A 22,128-nucleotide genomic window follows, 5' to 3' on the forward strand; every position below is an offset into this window, starting at 1 on the left:
CGCGGTTACAGTAAATGGCGAGCGTTACCGTCACATGCTTAACGAGTTTTTGTTTCCAAAAATTGAAGAGGATGGCATATACGACATTTGGTTTCAACAGGACGGTGCAACTTGTCACACTGCCAAAGTTACACTCGAACTTTTGGCTACCGTTTTTGAAAACCGAATAATCAGCCGAAATTCCGATATCAATTGGCCACCTCGGAGCTGTGATTTAAGCCCGTTGGACTATTTTTTGTGGGGAGCCATCCAGAGACGATTGATGCCTTAAAACACGAAATCGAAGTTGCCTTTTATGAAATTGGAGCCCAAACAATCGAAAATGTGCTTAAAAATTGGGTTGATCGAATGGCCTACTGTAAAGCCAGTCGTGGCAGTCATTTGAATGATATTATTTTTCATTCATAAATGACAATGTTCAATCTTCAAAATAAAAAAAAAGTTTGAAAAAATATTGATTAGTTTTTTTTTTTATAGCCGATTCAAAAAGCAAATTTTACATGGCCCACCCATTGGTATAGAGAAAATTATATAATTATTAATAAAAATGAGATCAAGAATTCGAGAAAAAAACTAAAAAAATTGTCAGTGAAATTGGTTTCAGATAAACCCCTAACATTGTTTTATGACCAATTATATATCATCAATACTGGACCATTCAATATTAATAAGATTGAAGCCACCCATAACACAAAAATTGTCCTTATTAGATGTTCGAGCTAAAGCGTTATCCCCATGCGCTTTATTTATTTATTTATTTTTTTATATCCTTGGTCACTCGGCTCGGCAGGATAGGGCCTCGCCAATACTCTTCCATCGTACACGGTTCTGGGCTGTTATTTTTGTGCCGTCCCATGTGATGCAGGCATCTGCTAATTCGCGCAACATGGACATTCGCCATGTGATCTTGGGCCGACCGCGACTCCTGCTGACTTTCCGGTTCCAGTCCAGAGCCATTCTTGTGATGTTATCTGGTAGTTTTCCAAGTGTTTGACCCAACCATCACCACTTTCTACATTTGATTTGCCATAGGATGGACTCCTCATTCGTTGATCACTCATGTCACAGCGTGTCATTGCTGATGGTGTTCAGCCAGAATATTCTACAGATGATGCGGGGGCATTTGTTGATGAAAGATAGTATGCCTCCGTGTGATGCTGTTGGAGACCAGCTATGTTCCACTTCGTTACAACAATCCAGACTTCACATATAAGCTGAATATTCCCAGTTTAGTGCTCCTGGAGATTTGCGAACTCGCTCATACTGTATGCATTCACTCGAACGCCACTCTTGCTTTGTTTTTAGTTTGCAGTTGACATCTTCATCTGCTCCATCATCTGTCGTGATAGTGCAGCCCAGGTAGCAAAAACTTTTGACAAATTCCACCAGCCACCTTATATAGGTCTTGCTTTATTGTGGTTGAATCTAATAGCCTCGGGCTTGCCCATTTTGACCTCCAGTCTGACTGCACGTGCCAGCGTGACTTGTCTCTCCGCCTTCGCTTGCATGTCAGTGAGTTTGGAAGAGAGGAGGCGTGTCATCGGCGAAGTCCAGGTTCTCAAGATGTCTATGAAACTCCATACCATGCCTTTTTTGTGCAGGATCAATTGACTCATAACGTCGTTTAGGACGATGGCGAAGAGAAAGGGCGGCAGGAAACAATGTAGAGTCGAACCAGCATTTGAGCACTTATTCCATTCGCCCGGAAACAAAGATTAGAAAAGATTAGAAACCCGTTGGGATTACTTGAGATAAGATTATTCTCAAAACGAAACTCGATATGACTGAAACATAACGAACTTTTCCCATTTTTCAAGTAATCGATAACTTTTTATAAGGTGTTCGCCAAGTTCTGGTGAAATTGAATTCCACATACCTTTGGAAGATAGCTCTTTTAGGGAAGCAGTTGTATAAGATGTATTAAACTTTGATACGTCCGATTCTTACTTATGGTGCTTAAATCTGGACTGCTGGCGATTTGAAAGCACGATAATGAGAAAAATCTACGGTCCTATTCGGCTTGAAAACGGCACTTATCGCATCCGTTACAACAACGAAATTGAAAACCTTATTGGTGGTGAAAATGTAATACATTTTATTAAAGCGCAGCAGATTAGTTGGATTGGCCACATCATAAGAATGCCGAACGAAAGAATCCAAAAAGGGTGTTTACTTTGCGTCCAATAGGAGGAAGAAAGAGAGGCCGACCAAGAAAGAGATGGCTTGATGACGTCGAAGCAGACTTAAGAGCGATGAATGTTCGTAATTGGAGAAATGAGGCAAGAGAGGGACTGAAATGGAGGAGGATTGTTGGTGAAGCTATGGTCCACCACAGACTGTGAAGCTAAGAGAGAGAGAGAGAAAAAGTTTCACCACTTGTGGAGAATTTAATGTTTTAAAATGATTTCGACCTTCCTGAATCCCTATTTGTACTAAGTCTTGCTTACTCTTACTTTTAAGTTTTATCTCTAAGTATTACCTTTAAGTCATTTTATAACCCTAGTCTGTAAGATTTGGTTATGATGGACTTGATAAATTAAATTAAATTAAATGTGAAAATAAAATGTTGCTGCCAGCGATTCCTTGTTTATATTTTTGAATTCTAAATAGTTTTGTTTTTATTTGCTTGTAAAAGTTGCAAGTTTAATTTGTTTGTTCATAGCCTATAATTTTGCGACTTCATCAAGTTCAGCCGTTGAAACATATCTAAGAACGATACCCAGTTCTCTCCATATGAGATTTTTTTGCAATAAAATTACTTACATGTTTTACATATTAGGTTTTACTTTACAAATTTAAAACATTTTCAATCTGTATCAGTCTTTTTATTTAAGGAAAGCATACATTTTTACTTTCTGTTTCTTTTTTTCTGGAAGCGTTTGTTCTTGTTAATGTTAATGCTACCTGCACACCCAACATATTTGACCGTTAGAGCCTTGACTTCGTTATCTGGAAAAATGTTACTATCGCCCTTGCTCCTACGTTCCCTAAGCATTTTGCATGCCTGCACGATCGCAAAGACTTCTGCTTGAAAAATACAAGCAGTATTTGACAATTTTAAGTAAATAGATAAATTGGCTGATTTAGAGAAAACCCCTGCTCCGACTCCCGATTCCATCTTGAAGCAGTCAGTGAAGACACAGGTACCAGCTTCGATGCAGATTTTCTTCTCATTCCAATCCTGCTTGCTTGGAAAGATTGCCCTGGCATGACCTTCAAACTCCAGTTTGCGGATAGAGACATCTGTTCGAAGTTGAGAGAAATGCGGTGTTAACTGCCTAAAAATGCGACCATGTCTTTTGAGGCCAGAGGTCAACCTCCTTTAACATGATTGCACTTTGAGCAGCGTTAACCCTCTAATTACTTTAAAAGTAGTTCTGCAATCAGTTTATAAATTATAATATATTGACTGTTTTCTTGAAAAAATTGAATCCTTCGCCCAATAAAGGCTGAGTTAATCCTTTGAGGTGTAGTAGCCTTTAAAGTTGTTCAGGCTTTACAGCCATTGCAGGCATTGGGAGTAGGCAACTTCATGCGATAATTTTCAAGCGAAGATTTACTCGCAATGTTTACGTTTTGCAACGAACATTTGGGGGCGTTGCAGTAATTTATTTTTCATTATTGTAAATATCTGCGCATTTTCCACTTTAGCTAAATTTAATAATAAAATTAATGCTTTCTCCATATCATATAGTTACGTGTCTATAGTCACGTCCCCGCTATCAACTGTATAAGATGTTTATTCATCATACCCGTTAAATTTCCACAATTTTGTTCGCTTAACGCTAATCGATTTAGCCATGCCCATCTGTCCGTGTGCATGATAGCTCGAGCAAAAACTAATATATTTCAATGCTCTTTGTCCAAAGCAGCTGGTACTGCAAATAAAGGGTTTTCCAATAACAGGTGTTACAGGTGATTAGATTGAGCTATTGAGAGATGATTAACGATTTTTTATAGCTGGAATTGGATGGTATTGATCTGGACAACGGTTATTTTCAACAAGACGGACCGGGTTATCTCTCGAAGAGGTGATCACAATTGGCTACCGAAATCTTGTGATTTAACACCTTGTGACTTTTTTCTTTGAGGCCACGTGAAAGAGAAGGTCTACGCCAACAGCTCAGGGCCGATTCAAGACCCCAAAGATGGAATTCGTGAGGCTATCGAGGGCATAGGGCAGCCACTTTGCAATTCGGTTATGGAAAATTTCATGAAAAGGATATTGTCCTGTAAGCGTGGTCGTGGTGATCATTTGCCTGATGCTATTTTCCACTATTAACGGCATACCTTCCTCTTTATAATGAAATAAACATACGATCATTTATATTAAAAAATAGCATTTTTCTTTGAATATCAAAGTAACAGCTCTTATTGGAAATCGCTATAGAATGCTCACTTCCCATATAACGGTAATTAAAAAAAAAAATTATGGTGGAAAATTCCTCAACTTTGGTACAAAAGATGAACTCAGAAATACGACGGATGAAATTGTGAAAAATGGGTGGTGCCACGCCCAGTAATGGGTAAATGCATGTATCTCATCAACGCCTTAACCAAAACTTGTATTGCACCTCATCTCATTTAAAATTGACATAATTATAATGAAAATAATGAAATCGAATAGAAACCGCGCTCAATTCTTGTTCTTGTTAAGATTTCCGTTCGCCTGTCTGATGTTACAAGCTATAACTCTCATTGTCCATGCATTTGTTTCATTTCAAAAATTAATAGCCAGCCCAAATTAAATTTTACTAAAATATGCGCGGGTATATAAAATTCGGTTTGGACCGAATTTAGCCTTCCCCACGTGTTCTTATTTTAAACTTTCTTGAGTGAAGAAGTTTTAAAAATACCTTTTTTGTACGTGTTTGTTCTATACTTTTAGAGATCCCGCTGCAAGTGCACTCAAGTTCTCAGATATGGTAAACATGAATGATAAGTGGCAAATATCGCATTTTTACAAAAATACACTAATGGAAGCGCTGCCGCTGATACCGAGGGTAAATATGTAGCTTAAGCAGAACTTGTGTTATTTATTATGCATATGCACATATATACAAGTGTATTATATTATATAAGAGTGTGTATGCTTTATACGCCACTTTGGTTAAAACGTATGGGATACTGAATACGATTGTATATGAAATACCAAGGAACCCAGACAGCAGAACTGAAAAACTCACTTTAAAAAACAAATCATTATTGCAACAGGTGTAGTGACCGTAAAAGTTAAAGAAACCACTATTAAACTGGCATTGCTAAAATATTATATCTTGTTTTCCGTGAAGTTGAGGGTAATTAAACCCGAATGGTTGACCGAGTCAGGTGTTTTTTGAATGACAAAATAAAATTTCGACACGTTTATGAGACACCAATTGCATGACACATAAAAGTACCTGCAGCCACAAGATGACTACTCCTACATCTATACATTCATACACTTTTTTATAGCTGACGTTGGTTGGAATTTTATGGCTAGCAAATTTTACATAGCGTACACAGATGCAAACAAAAAAATATGTTCCAGAAAATAAACACAAAATATTTATAACTGAGAAAATCTACTAAGTGGTAGGTGTAGCTAACGCTTAGAATTTTAATTTCAGAAATTGTGGTGGCAAAATGTGTGGCCAATGTTGCAGGCCGAAATTAGCAGTGGTGAAGTGCTGGCGGCTGTCTTACAACCGACCATTAGACTCATACAAGAGGCATCGCCAAGTGAATACGAGTCGATTATGGCGCCGACAATGAAGTGAGTAGAAACAATTTTATTTTTTATTTATTTTAAACTAGCAACCCGCCCGGCTTCGCACGGTTATAAAATATATACCCTATGTCACTCCCTGAAAAAATGATTAAAATCGATCCAGTAGTTTTGGCTTCTTCATTACTGCCCGTGGCCCGCACGCGTTAAATTTGGAGTAAAACAGTTCCCCTTTCTTTATAGCATGAAGATTTCCTGCTATCTTTGGAATATCTAAATTCATACCCTACACTTTTACATATTTACTTTTTACATTTTTACATATGTATTTATTTTATTTTTACAACAATTAATATATTACAGAATGTCTTTATATACAACGTTCATAGCTTTCTTGTCTTTAAACAATACAAACATGTTTTCTCTAGAGGTTACTCTTGAAAGAGCGACATACAGTTGGCCATGTGAAAAACAGTCAACGCTCAAATCTAAGCCTGCAACGTTGAATGTTTGAGAATGTTTGAGATTTATCAATGGTCATTGCAAAAGATGTCTTTACCGGAAATTGTAAGCGTTTAAATTGGAATGGTAGATCCGATGGTATCAGAGGGATTCGGGGAATCAATACATCTTCTCCGGTACCACATCCTGTGAGTATTGTGCACTCTATTATGAAAGTTTTCAGTGATTTTACCAGCAAACGCGTGCCATTGCAAAGTTTAGGTGGATTTAGGTTTCTTAATAAAATAACAGGACAACCTATTTTCAGCTCCATTTTGTGAGGAGGGAGTCCAGACGGGTTCAAAGAATTTAGAAATTCTGTAGGAAAATGAACAGTATATTTTCGTCGGCGCATCAATCTTTGAAATAATCAAGTTATTTACTTTATCTACTTGTTCGTTAGTTGGTGACAGAATAGCTCTTTCTTTAAACCAAGATATTGTCTTATAACTTATGTTATCAATGTCAGGATAGACATTGTTGACTAACTCTTGGATGTTGTCTATCAAAACACAAAGGTTTTCAAGGTTAATCCTTCCCTCACTTTGTGTTAATTCTCCATTGCCAACTTTAAGCAGCATCTCTGGAAATAGCCTGTTCTCACGTGAAGATGACGAAACCCTCATATTAGTTTTAAGCTCTAATTTATTGACATGCGACCAAAGGTGGGATCTTTTTAGCGAAGCATTTATTTCGTCAGCACGTGTTCCTCGAGTCACAACTGGTAGAATTTGACGGAAACCTCCTGAGAACAGAATTGTACATCCACCCATAGGTGAATTTTTGTTGCGCAAATCGCGCATTGTCCTATCCAGTGCTTCCACAGACGTCTTGTTTGACATGGCAGCTTCGTCCCAGGCTATTAATGAGCAGTCACGCATCAATTTTCCTGTATTGCTCTGTTTAGAAACACTACAGACGCTGTTATTATCATCGGTGGCGATTTTCAGCGGGAGCTTGATTGTAGAGTGTGCGGTTCGGCCTCCTTTCAAAAGAGTAGCGGCAATGCCGGATGACGCAACAGCTAACGCAATTTTTCCGGTAGATCTCAATTACTAATTACTGATGTAATATCTTGAAAAATATTAATATATTTTCAATTATATGCTGTATAGAGCCATATACATAGATCTATATTAAAACAACAATGTATTTAAGGTATTTAATTGGATAAGGATTAATGCTGTACCTATTTGTTGAAATCGTTTCGAAAATAAGCTACAGTGAGTCACAGTCAAAGTGATCCACACTTCCTAGTCATCAGATTTAGTAGAAATTTGTTTAAAAAATACCACAGATTGGAAAAAAGGTTTATGTGTTTTTCTTGTTTGAATATTAGCTTGAATAATTCATCGCTTACATGAAGAACTTTCTTTGTTTATTATAAAAAAATGAACAAAAACTAAAATAATTCACAAATCTATCTCACAGTGAAAGTGAGCCACCTTAGCTCAACTGAACTTAACTAACAAATTAATACTTTGTTGGGCCACCTTTGACGGAAATAACGGCTTTTAGACGTCGGGGCATTGATTCTAATAACTTACAGGTATGTGGAAGGAATTGCACGCCACTCGTCTTGTAAGGCATCTAAAAGACTTTGTTTTGAAGAAATGCTATGTTTCCGCAGGTTTTGGTCAAGACGGAACCATGAGTTTTCAATTATATTTATATCTGGAGACTGCGGTGGTACTTCCAATACGTGGGGGCAGTTATATAATAGATATTCCCGCGCAACAAACGATTTGTGCTTAGGATCATTGTCCTGGTAAAAATAGAAGTCGCCTTCGATCCCTAGTTTTTCGACACTTGGCTTAAGATTTTGCTTCAAAACGTCTATATAAACGTATTTATCCATTATGCCTGGAATATGTTGAAGATTTCCAGTTCCACCACCTGCCATGCAGCCCCAAACCATGACGGAGCCACTGCCGTGCTTCATACTGGGAGATAGGTTTTTCGGCTGAAACTCAGTGTTTTTTTGTCGCCATACCATCTTCATACCGTCAGAGCCAAATAAGTTAAATTTACTTTCGTCTGTAAAGAGAACCTACAAAAATATTATTATAGCCTCTACGTTGCATTATACCGTTATGAACCTTTTGCAGAAACTCACATCCTTGTAGACATATTTCAGCGCAAACTCCAACCTTTTCTTTCGATTTTTGCTGCTAATAAATGGCTTGTTTCTGGCCGTACGACCATTATAACCACTCTTTCTGAGAACTCTTCTTACAGTTTCGGGGTTAAGGTGGATATTTAGCTGGTCCTCAACCATCTTCGTCAATTTTGGAGCACTAAGATGAGGATTTTTCTTCACTTCCCGCAAAATAAATGCCTCGTCCCTTTCTGAAAACGCCTTTTTTTGCTTTCTTTCTGCTTGTTTCCTACTCTTCCTCCTCTAGTAAAGCGATGTATGATGTGCTGGACAGTTCCTCGACTTTTATTCACATATATTTATTTTATTCACAAGATGCAAGCGAAAATTAATATCCAAAAATACGTATCCCGTTATTTTAAAAGAAACAATGTTAGGTGGCTCACTTTGAGTGTGACGTTAGTTTGTGCGTTTGTTTTTGTTTTTCATTATTACTCTTACTTCGGCAGCAAACAAACAGAAAAAATACAGTTAGATTACATAAGCATGCTCACTTGATAAAGTTGACAAAAAATAATGGGTGCTTGAAAGTATTTACAAAAGTGGTTTAAACAAATATCTTCAAGGAATTGGTGGCTCACTTTGACTGTGACTTACTGTATTAGTTGTAAAAAGTAAATGACAAAAAATGTTATTGTATGGAATCGATAGCAAACTTAACGCGCTCCGAATCAAAAAAACTATTCAAAAACTGTATTTTAATTATGTGCGATTTACTAATATAGAACGTGAAAAGAGCGGTTTATTTCGCTGTAAAATTGTATGTACGTATAATTACATGGAATTCAGTACATACATATGTACATCCATATGTACATACGTCCAAAATGAAATAATGCGAGCGATTCGTAAATACATACATACATACGTCACCATACGATGTAATTCAACATTAATGAGGTGTGGTGAGATTATCGCTTAACGCCTGTTGCTTCATTCGGTTGACAGCGAAAAAACACACAAACAGCTTTTTTTGGAAAAAGAGCTGCTTTTGTTTAAACAATTTTGGTTAAATAACAAATAAATCAATTATTTTTTTTATGCAGAACGAAAGTAAAAATTTCAAAGTTAAACTTCAAGAAAGTTTCATTTTAATTGGTTGATTCGTTTATGATTTATGGCCGTGAACACAAAAAATTTATGTTTTGTTGCCACATTTTGACCGATTGCCACGCCCCCTTTATATATTTCTTCACATTATATTGATATAAACCTTCCTCTTCAATCAATCTATCTTTAAAAAAACCGCATCAAAATCCGTTGCGTAGTTTTAAAGATTTAAGCATTCAAGGGGACATAGGGACAGAAAAAGCGACTTTGTTTTATAATATGTAGTGATTATTTGAAACTTATATTCAGATATTTGAAATCATCTTATATACAATATTTGCATGAATGGTTTGCAACAAGAAAATTGTAAATCAGAAAAGTGGAAAAATACGAAATTCCTTCAGAGGTTTAAATTAATTACATTTCCGTTTTTGTGCTTGGTGAATTACTTTGGATTAGACTCCGACCAAAGTAGCACTTGTGGAAAGAAAGATTTATTATGGATTTGAAATTATTCATAATGCTTTAATGTCTCCATGTGGAAGCGCTCTCCAAAGAGACTGTAGAGGTTAGGCAAAAAAAATATAAATTTTTCATCCGTTGAACAAACCGCGAAAGATATCGCCTAAATAGCACTGATCTTTTGACTTTTTCTTCGTGCTTTGGTGTATTATCAGCTGAAGTTTTAGAATTGTTTAATATTCGGTATATTAATATTAACATTATTTTTATTACTTAGTTACATTTGGTTGGTTGGTTGGCTTGAGTGGTGATTCTTCCAGAATCCAACTAGCGCTTCTGCAGCATTTTGTTGCCACATCCTCGTTATTAACTTGTTTACCAGTTATTTACGGCATGACTATATCCAGTCTGTGCGGTTTAAGAACCTTATTAGGTTGTTGACATCTAAGCCAGACAGGACTCTCGAATAGCGGCCTGCCCAGGGTTAACAATGGAAGATTGTTTGCTTTTTCTCCGTTTGTTTACAATTATGGCAGTATGTGTTGTGAGGGATGCCCATTTTGGCTGCTTGTTTTCTGACAGACCCTACGCCAGTTATGACTGCCGTTAGTCTCCAGGCGCCCCGTCGTTTCATGTTTAACAATATTGACGATTGCTTGAGGTTGTAGGTGGGCCATAACGTTCTGCTGATTTTGCATTTCGTTTGGTCTCTCCATCTACAATCCGCGATTCGAAGGTATTTTAGGGAAATTGTCCTCTTGATTGCACCTAATGGTGTGAATACCGATTCTGAAAGAGCGTTATTCATGGCAGATCCCCGTTCATCTGCTTTTTCGTTACGTTCATAGGTCCGTTTTCACGGGACCCAGATTAAGGTAACATTATGGTTTTTGCTCAAGGTGGAAAGGCTATTCCTACTTTGTTCCAACACCATAGAGTTTGTTGTAGTTGAATCCAGTGCCTGGATTGCAGTTTGGCTATCCGACAGAATAGCGATATTGCCCTTAAAAGAGAAATCTGCGATTAGTAGTCTACAAGCATCCCCAATTGCCAGTACTTCCGCCTGGAAGACACTGCAGGCATTGGGGAGACGCACAGATTTTTCAATTTTAAGTCTATTAGAATATATACCAGCTCCAGCACCACAATACATTTTAGTACCATCTGTATAGACTGTAGTGTCGAAGTTGTTTAGTGAGAGTCCCTTATTCCATTCCTCCTTAGATGGCAAAATTCCTATTGAATGTTACCGTCGGGATGATGTGGTCAGTCCTCACCGAGGTTAACTGAGTTTGTCGAAATAGTAGACTGGCATGACCATAAGTTTTTTCTTTCCAGCGACCCGCTTCGTTTAACCTAAATGCACTCATGGTTGCCGTCTTCTCAATGTGCAGGTCTATTGGAATAACGTGTGTCAGTGCGTTGAGAGCCTCCCTGGGACATGATCTGATTGTACCGACCGTTATTGCACAGGCTGATCTTTGTATTCTGCCGAGTAATTTGGTATTGTAATCTCTCCCTAGAGCTTTCCACCAAACTACCGAACCATACGATAAAATTAGTCGTACAACCGCCTTATAAAACCATAATGTATGCTTAGGGGGGTCTTCCACCATCTTCTTCCAAGCATACGTTTACAGGCATACAAAGCAATTTCAGCTTTCCTTACCCGTTCTTCGACGTTTAATTTCCAGCTAAGTTTGGAGTCCAAAATTACCCCTAAGTACTTTTCACTGGGTGAAAGTGAGAGGGTTTGTCCGTTAATATTTGGTAGAGAGATGATCCAATTGCTGATACAATTTTCCACCCCTAAATCTATTAACGCCCTTTGGATAGCATCAGTGCTAACGTTATTAAATGCGCCTTCTATGTCTAGAAAAGCTGCCGTGGTATACTGTTTGTTTACTAGAGACCCCTCTAAGTCGATAAACGGTGCTCATTGAGAACAGTCATTGTCGATCGCTTGCGCATTAACAGATTAGCTATTGTTATCTCCTTTCTGTATTCTCGTAATACTTAACCTGCACGTGTTTTCTTTGGTGTAAGATGGCGTCCTCCTCTGGAGGGAACTACTACGAGCTGCTTGATCCAGGGGACAGTGCTCGTAAATCTAATCAGAAACGAAAAAAAGTGAAGTGAATATCAACAGCACTACTTCTTCCCCACTATTAGGACATAAAACCCCCAAATTTAAAGTGCAGTGCCCTAAATTTGTTATAATTAAAAGTACAGTGCCGGAAAAGCCAATTAACAACTTCAATATATTTCTTGTGTCGAAAGCACTCGAAAATATTTGTGCTGAACCGCCACAACAAATCTCCTTTACTCGTGACGGGAATTTGTTAGTGCTTACGAAAAACGACATGCAAACAAATAAATTCCTTAAAGCAAAAAACTTAGCTAACGTCTGTCCGATAATATCAGAATTACATCCAACCTTAAACACTGACAAAGGTGTCATTTTTGCACCTTCACTAAGGCACCTATCCGATAAAGAAATTGTAGAAGGCCTTAGAAATCAAGCAGTAACAGACTGTCAAAAGATTAAAAAATTTGTTGATGGGGAGCTTGTGAACACCTCACTGCACATCATCTCATTCCAGAAATATGAAATTCTTAAGGAAATAAAAATTAGTTTTCTGATCTGTAAGGTCGAACCATATATACAAGCACCTATCCAATGCAAGAACTGCTTCAAATTAGGGCATACCAAAAAAAATTGTAGAAGCGATGAAAAGTGCGAGGTATGCAGCGCAAATGTTCACGAGCCTACCACGTGCAAAGAGGTTAAATGCATTAACTGCAGTCATGCTCATAGAGCCAACAACAGAAGCTGTCCAGTTATACAAGCAAGAGCAGAAATAATTAAAATAAAAACCATAACAAAATGTACATACAAAACAGCTATAGAAAAAGTCAAATCCCAAGCCAAAGTTTACGACATTCCAACAGAAACACTTGAAAAAGCTACAGAACTGAGACAAACATGTCTCTCTTCTCAATCAAAAACTATTCAAAAACCAATCCAATAACGCACCTAATTCGAATAATGAGACAATTCACTCACTTCATCGCTACAACATAATTTTCTACCATCAAACCCGAATATGTGCGCGGTGACTGCAATAATATAAGCCGAAATTACATTTGCAATTTGTTCTATCTATATAACTCCTGGGGAAAATATACCATTTAATGATTTACGTGTGCTTTGCGATAATAACCAGTGTGGCACAATGATTTTAGGTGATTTTAACGCTCATAGCAAATTATGGGGATCGCCTCAAACAGATAGAAGAGGAACTGTCATAGAAAACTCTCTATTAAATTCAAATATGTGTACGCTAAACGATGGATCTCCAACCCACTTTTCAACTAGGTCAACTTTCACTCATATTGATCTGTCTTTGGTTACCACACATCTTCGCCCTTTCTTCACTTGGGAAATTGACTCACACCTCCACGGCAGTGATCACTTCCCAATCTTTATTGAACTCTCTAAAATGGGAGATACCTATAACTCAAACAGAGTGATTAACAAACATACACGTTTTAACCCCGACCAAGCAGACTGGGCCAAGTTCTAAACTAAGCTCGAGACTCTTCGTGAACAATTTTTAGTATCCTCCAATATAAATAAAACTGCAGCGGTGTTCCACAGGCTTATTACTGTAGCAGCAAATGAATCGATATCACGTGCTACAAAACAGTTTAGCAAACACACTACATACTGGTGGAATGAGGATTTATCTAACTTGCGCAACCTAAAAACTTCAGCTTGGAGAGAGTTTAAGAAACAACCAACAGTAGTTAACAGAATAGCATACAAAACAGCGAATGCAATTTTTAAGAGAGAATGCAAAGCCGCTAAAAGAAATTCCTTTAATGAAATATTCGAGATAGGACATATACCACAAGAATGGAAAACAGCGACAGTTCTACCCATTCTAAAGCCAGGCAAACCTAAAACAGAGGTTAATGGATACAGACCGATTTCCCTTCTGTCGTGCTCCGCAAAAATTCTCGAAAAGATTGTAGCTAAAAGACTGACGTGGTTTTTATCTAAGAGAAAGCTGATAAGCCCGCATCAAATGGCATTTAAGTCAGGGAAAAGTACGTTAGATGCACTACTGCATATTGATAACTAGATTGCACAATCCATATCCAGGCGGCACCACATATCCATTTTATCAGTCGATTTTGAAAGGGCATATGATCGTATTGGGAAGCATGCCATTCTCAATCAACTGATGGAATGGAAAGTAGGACCAACATTGCTCAGATATATTCACTCATTCTTATCAAACAGAAAGTTCCGTATTAGGATTAACGGCATATATACAAAAACCTATCCACTTGAAAACGGTATACTTCGAGGCTCACCATTGTCAGTCATACTATTTCAAATTGGCACAGAACAGATCAACAAAATAATGCTTGGGTACCCATGCTTCAACTATTGTATTTACGCAGATGACTTTTACCTGCTAGCAAAAATTAAGAGCGACGAAGAATTCAAGAACAGATTAAGGGCGCTTTTCCAAGAAATCTTGGACTGGTGCCATTACTCTGGTTCGCGGATATCATTTCCCAAAACAAAACTATTACATGTATGTAAGAAGACTAGCTGTAGATTAAGCTATGTCGTTATAGATAATAAGCAAATAGAATATGTTAGGTCACTGAAGATACTAGGATTAGTCTTTAATAATAAGTATACGTGGTCGGCACACATAGAAGCCTTAAGAATATCATTATTTAATCGATTAAATCTCATTAAATGTCTAACATCATACCACTGTAGCGCTCATCCTAATAGCGTCATTAATATTACAAAGGCTTTGGTGGTTTCGAAAGTTGATTATGGTCTCGCTATATACGGCAACACTTCGGAAAGACAACTCAATAAACTCAAGGGTGTTTACAATGCCGCAGCAAGATACAGGATAGGAGCTTTTCGCATTACACCTATACAAAATATATATGCCGAGACTGGCATCCCAGATATCATCAGTAGATACGAAGAGATCACATCTAAACAAATCCCAAAACTTATTTTGTACACGGATAAGCAGTTGGTCACTAATATAAATCAATTGGCCACAAGGAAAAGAGACCTACGATTTCCCCCAGCAATTTGTGCTATCATTAAAAATGGGTATAAGATTGGCATTAATATTAGGGCATACAAACTATACTCGCCTCAAAAACCCCCTTGGCATTTCAGTACAAACTCTATAGTCACGGACCTAATGCAGCTACCAAAATCAACAACGAACCCACAAGCCTTTATAACAACGTTTAAGGAAGTGGTTTCCAAATTCAGATTGCAAAACTGGAATCTAATTTATACAGACGGTTCTAAAACGGAGCACGCTACCTCGTTTTCAATTATTAGTAGCAACCTCCGACTTGAAAAACTCTTTCGTCTTGATGAAAACAGCTCTATCTTTACCGCTGAGACTCAAGCATTGCTAGGAGCCGTAAATACGTGTAAAGTAATTGTTGCGGGGAGAATCCTGTTCAAAAATGTTGCGGGGAGAATCCTGTGTGCGGCTACAAATCTGTTGCGGGAAGAACCAATAATGTTGCAGGAAGAAATTGATGCGGGAAGGACCAGTAACGTTGCAGGAAGAAATCGATGCGGGAAGGACCAATAACGTTGCAGGAAGAAACCGATGCGGGAAGGATCAATAACGTTGCAGAAAGAAAAATAATTCGGGAAGAATCTTGTATGCGGCTATAAATCCAATGCGGGGAGAGTCCTCTATCCTTAATGCTGCGGGGAGAGTCCTGTATCCAACAATTGCCCAAAATAATGAAACTTGCTGCTTCAAATGACAAAGTTACAATTTTTTTCTCACAATATTTTACAAAAATGTTCCGTATTTATACACATTTCTTTACAAACAAAACCTACTTAACTCACAGAAAATTATAACAATTTAACAAAAGTTGAAAAACAATAAAGTATTTTATCTAATATTAAATTGAACTCAACATACCGCCGCCCTTGAACTATCTGAATAAGTTCAAAACAAAATATTAAAAAGAAAATGAAAAGCCTTGAAAAACATTTACGATAAGTTATTAGTTTCTTCATGAAATAAATCTCCTCTCGTTGGCAAAAGGCAAAGTTTGACTATAGGGCGAACCAATTCGCCATGCGGTGTTTTCAACGTAACTACTCTTACGCGTCCATCGGTGCCATGATGGCATTTGATCACTCGTGCAATCGTCCACTTCGTCGGAGGATTAGGCTCGTTGAATACAGCAACCACATCCCCTTCTTCAATGTTGCGTGAAGAACGAAACCATTTAGTGCGACGTTGTAAGCTCACGAGGTACTCGTCTCTCCAACGACGCCAGAAATGTTGTCTCATGGCAGAAATTGCTTGCCATCGCTGTCGAAGATTTCCACGAAACCCTTGACCCTCAGGTTCCGGTATTGACTTCAGCGGTTCACCGACTATGAAATGTCCGGGAGTTAAAACTTCTAAGTCACCAGCAGCTTCAGAGTTGTCACAGAGTGGGCGAGAGTTTACGCAAGCTTCTATTTCAGTCAAAAGTGTGTTGAACTCTTCGTATGATAGTGGAACTTCTCCTAATACGCGTTTTAAATGATACTTAACACGTTTGACTCCGGTCTCCCAGTAACCTCCCATATGGGGTGCAGCCGGTGGATTAAATCGCCATTCGATATTCGAGTCCGCAAAGAAAGAGCGAAGTTTAATATCAGCCATGCACTGTTGAAATGCAATGCGCAACTCCTTCTCGGCTCCAACGAAATTTGTACCGTTATCTGATGCCATGACCTTACAAAATCCTCGACGATTGGTGAACCTTTTAAACGCATTTAGGAAAGCTGGTGTTGACAGGTCACCAACAAATTCGAGATGCATCGCACCAGTGCACATACAAATGAACGAACAAATGTAGCCTTTGGTAGCCTTAGCTCCTCTTCCTTGGGTGAATTTGTAGAGGTAAGGTCCAGCGAAGTCAACAGCAGTGTGAGTAAAACAACGGGCGTAGGTTGTACGAATGACAGGTAGATCACCCATGACTTGTGTGGTAAGATTGCGGTTCAAATAAGTGCATTTCACGCACTTATGGTATATATTACGGATCAAGCTACGAGCGCCGATAACCCAATAACGACGTTGTAAGACAGTTTGCATAATGCGGGGCCCAGCGTGCAAAGTGACCTTGTGTATTTCGCAGATTATTAACTTAGCAAGCGGACAATTCTTAGGCAAGATAATGGGATGCCTAACATCTGGAGCGATTTCATCGTTTTTTATTCTTCCTCCAACACGTAGAACACAAGTCCCATCCAGAAAGGGCTGCAGACGCAAAAGACTACTGCGAAGTGGGATTGGTCTTTTAGCGCTGCAAAGAGAAATTTCATTAGAAAAATAAAACTGTTGCGTATACCTTATTAGGCGAAGTTCAGCTTCAAATAACTCTTGGCAACTCGGTGTACCAAAACGCTTTATAACATTAAGCCGTCTGTTAGCCCGAATGTTAGTCAAAAAACGTAAAACATAGGAAATAACTCGACGCAGCTTAGAATACGATGAGTATTTTGTCATCACGGACCAATGATCTGTAGAATTAATCACATGGGCACGAATACTCTTTCGTATGCCCAGCTCTGTAGTGTGCTCTTTAGATTTTTTCTGCTTCCACAATTGTTCAGTGCTTTTCAGGAAAATAGGACCAGCCCACCACAATTGATGACGTAATAATTCGGAGGGAGTTATACCTCTTGAAGCACAATCTGCAGGATTCTGTTCAGAACGAACGTGGTTCCAACATTCGGGAGGCAAAACTTCTTGAATATCAGCGACGCGGTTGGCTATAAATGTCACCCATCTGCTGGGGTGAGCTTGTAACCATGCCAATGTTATAGTAGAGTCAGTCCAAGCGAAAAGCGGATAACGGAGATCAGACCAGCAGTGCAGCACGCTTCGCACTAGTTTAGCAGCAAGATGAGCGGCGCATAATTCAAGACGTGGCAACGTTGTCGGCTTAAGCGGAGCTACCTTGGTTTTCGACGAAATTAATGACACAATAATGCTACCGTCGCTTTGTGTTGTTCGTGCATACAAAACGGCGGCGTAAGCCCGCTCGGACGCGTCTGCGAATACGTGCAATTGCGTAAATGACCCAGCTACTTCAGTACCAAACCAACGTTTCACCTTCAAATGTGCCAGTTTCTTGAGTTCTATGCGATGCTCCAACCACTTCGTTGCGATAGACTCAGGAATGATATCATCCCAACCTACCTTAGTGCGCCATATGTCTTGAAACCAAATTTTTGAATTTATAGTAGCGGGAGCAAGCAGGCCCAGAGGATCGAAGAGCGTACTTGCATCTGATAGAAACATGCGCTTGGTCAACTTAACTGGCGGTTCCCTCAAATTAATAGCAAACGTGAGATAGTCTCCTTCTGTGTTCCAGATAAGACCTAAAGCGTGAACATCCTTATCGTCGACAATATAATGTGATATGTTCGTAGATGCATTAGAAATGCTTGCGATTAGCTCAGCGCAGTTCGATGCCCACTTACGAAGTTCAAACCCCCCTTCCCTCAATATTTCGGAAATATTTTGCTGCAACAATCGAAGTTCTTCTTTACTAGATGCACCAGTAAGTAGATCATCCATGTAAAAATCCTTGAGAATAACACTAACAGCCCTAGCACAACCATTCGACGAATCTCTTGCCGTCTGTTGAAGTGATCGGACAGCTAGATGAGATGCAGCTGCCACTCCGTACGTTACGCGAACCATGCGAAAATCTTGGATAGGCAGGGATGGGTGGCTACGCCATACGATGCGTTGCAAATCGGCGTGTTTTAAGGATACGCAGATTTGACGATACATTTTGGCGACATCTGCTGTTACAGCATAGCGGTGTGTTCTAAAGCGAAGTAAGATGGAGTATAAATCTTCCTGCAATTGGGGTCCTATAAATAATGCGTCATTCAGCGAATTTCCGGAAGTTGATTTTGCGGACGCGTTAAATACAACCCTGAATTTGGTCGTGGTACTACTTTCCTTTAAAACAGGATGATGAGGCATATAATACGTTGGATTCATAGTCTCTGACGTGACCTGCATATGTTTCATATCAATGAGTTCATTCATGAATTCATTGTAGCGTAAACGAAGATCGGAATCACAAGCGAGTCTTCTTTCAAGTCGTAACAAATTCCGGATAGCAAAGTTTCGCGACTCTCCCAGAGCTACATCGGGCTTCAGCGGCAATTCGACGACAAACCGTCCATTAGGTTCCCTTCGATGCGTTGTTTCAAAATGGTCTTCACAGTAACGCTCCTCATGCGTAAGATACGTTTTTTGCGGAGCTTCCTCTAACTCCCATAACTTGTTCAATGCTCGATCCAAATGAACATCGCAATGTAACGACTGTAAGCGTGGCATATCAGGCTCAGATCCATTCACGCTTCCAAACAGAGTCCACCCAAAGACCGTCAGTTGAGCCATAGGAGCTCCAGATGGACCCTTACGAAGTTCTGTACAGATCAGTTGATCCATAACGTCCATTCCAATCAATATATCGACCCGTCCAGGCTTCATAAAATGGGGATCGGCTAAAAACAAACCTCGGATATGTGGCCACGATGAAGTAGCTATAGTCTGTGTTGGCAAGTCGCTTGTAATTTTAGACAGAATTAACGTTTTGACAGTAAAGCATTGATTTGTAGAGAAAGAAGAAAGAGAAAGTGATACTTCACCTCTAGCTCGTCCTCCTTGCGCTGACCCAATTCCAGTAATGTTAACTTCAGATGTTGATCGCGGCAGGCCTAAGCGTTGCACACACGCTTCAGTTACAAAGGAAGCATGTGATCCAGAATCGAAAAGTGCACGTGCGGGCTGCCAATTACCAGAGCAGTCGCGTACCTTCACCAATGCGGTGGATAACAGCACAACTCTTTCTACAGCTATGGGTGGATTGGAGCTCGAGTTCAAGCATGAAGAAACGCGTGGAACATCGACGCTTGCTGGAAGTTCAAAAGGTTTTGCGCTTACCTTTGATGTGGCGTCAGCAGCGCATAACGAATGCGTCGCGTTGCCGATGTAATTGTTCACTGCGGTAACGGTCATTGACTGCAAAGCACCGTGCAACAGAGTGTGATGACGTTGTTTACACATGCGGCAAGTGGAAGCACTATTACAACGGTCTTTATAGTGACCTAAACTTAAGCAGTTGAAGCATATGCGACCTTGCTTCACGAACTGTGATTTTGTAGACAAGTCCAATTCACGAAATTTTTCACAACTGTAAATTTTATGAGGTCCACTACAATATGCACACACGTTACTTTGTTTTGATACCGTGTGGAACACATTTGTCGACTTGCTTGATGATGCAGTTTTAACCTTAATTGGTACTGATGTTGTTGACGACGAAAACATCGATAACGATCGGCATCTTATCTCTAAAAATGTTATTAGTTGCTCAAAAGATGGAGGATCATCACTAACGAGCGATAACTCCCACTGCTTACGCGTTTCGAATGCCAACTTACTGACGACCTCATGTACCAACCAATCATCCCAAAACTCAATCGGACGACCCAACGCTTTAAGCTCGCGAATATGCTGTTGGAACGCATCAATTACACCTTTGATTGCGTCAGCATTGTCATGCGTAGCTCTTTTAATTTCAGCCAACGCGCGAAGATGAGATTCCACAATTACACGAATAACCTTATACCGCGATGTTAATAGACCCCAAGCTTCAACGTAATTTGCGTCACATATTTTAAAACCACTGATAATTTTCAACGCGTCACCTTTCAAGCAGCTTCGGAGATAGTGCAACTTTTGTCCATCTGTTAAAGCAGAGTTATTATCAACTAACGAAGAAAACGCGTCGAAAAAACCAATCCATTCTGTAGAGTCACCGGAGAATGTGGGCAACTCCATTTTCGGTAAACGTATAACCGTGGACACAGATGCCTTTGTGGAGCTATCTTGCGAATTAGTACGACAATTTTTCACGCGGCTAAAGTTAGCTGAAGCTGTAGAGTACCAAGTTTCGGCTTGGATACGCACATTTTCTTCAATTTCAATAACATCGGCACCACACGTAATTTCTACAGCGTCTTGAGCAACGTTAAAACGAACCCACTGTTCACTCAATAACTGAAGGTAGCTTGCAATATTTTCTGCATCCATAGTGAATGCCTCATCAATACTTTTTGCCATATACCGTTTAATGGCATTGAGAGCGGAATCGCGCGTTTTAGTGGAATTCGACATTTTTAATATGACAGAAAAGCAAACGACGGGTTTTTAGAATTTTCGCGATGTTAAATGCAGGAACGGCTGCACAAACGTACACACAATGCACAAAAATAATTTTCTTAATAATCGTTGCGCCTTTTGCTACGCGTATGTATGTACACAAGCGAATGCGTATATGCAAAAGGCAAGCGGAGTGACTATATCCGGCTCGAAGGACCAAAAAATGTTGCGGGGAGAATCCTGTTCAAAAATGTTGCGGGGAGAATCCTGTGTGCGGCTACAAATCTGTTGCGGGAAGAACCAATAATGTTGCAGGAAGAAATTGATGCGGGAAGGACCAGTAACGTTGCAGGAAGAAATCGATGCGGGAAGGACCAATAACGTTGCAGGAAGAAACCGATGCGGGAAGGATCAATAACGTTGCAGAAAGAAAAATAATTCGGGAAGAATCTTGTATGCGGCTATAAATCCAATGCGGGGAGAGTCCTCTATCCTTAATGCTGCGGGGAGAGTCCTGTATCCAACAATTGCCCAAAATAATGAAACTTGCTGCTTCAAATGACAAAGTTACAATTTTTTTCTCACAATATTTTACAAAAATGTTCCGTATTTATACACATTTCTTTACAAACAAAACCTACTTAACTCACAGAAAATTATAACAATTTAACAAAAGTTGAAAAACAATAAAGTATTTTATCTAATATTAAATTGAACTCAACAGTAATCAAAGGAAAACATCTGATTTGCTCTGACTCATTATCTGCCATAAAAGCACTGCTTAACATACAACACAAAAACGAGACTATTCAAAAGATCAGAAATGCATTAATTCAATACCCTACTAAGATAAGAATAATGTGGATTCCAAGTCATGTTGGCATCCGTGGAAACGAACTAGCTGACGAAGCCGCAAAATATGCTACAACAGCTATCATCACTCAAAAAACTATTAACAAAAATGACATCATAAG

General features: G+C 39.1%; 1 pseudogene; it reads left to right on the forward strand.

The window, feature by feature from the left end:
• LOC129242009 (uncharacterized) overlaps positions 1 to 22,128 on the forward strand; it is a 114,021-nt pseudogene that overhangs the window by 44,407 nt on the left and 47,486 nt on the right.

This window comes from Anastrepha obliqua, chromosome 3 (assembly GCF_027943255.1).
Source record: "Anastrepha obliqua isolate idAnaObli1 chromosome 3, idAnaObli1_1.0, whole genome shotgun sequence".
NCBI lineage: Eukaryota > Metazoa > Arthropoda > Insecta > Diptera > Tephritidae > Anastrepha > Anastrepha obliqua.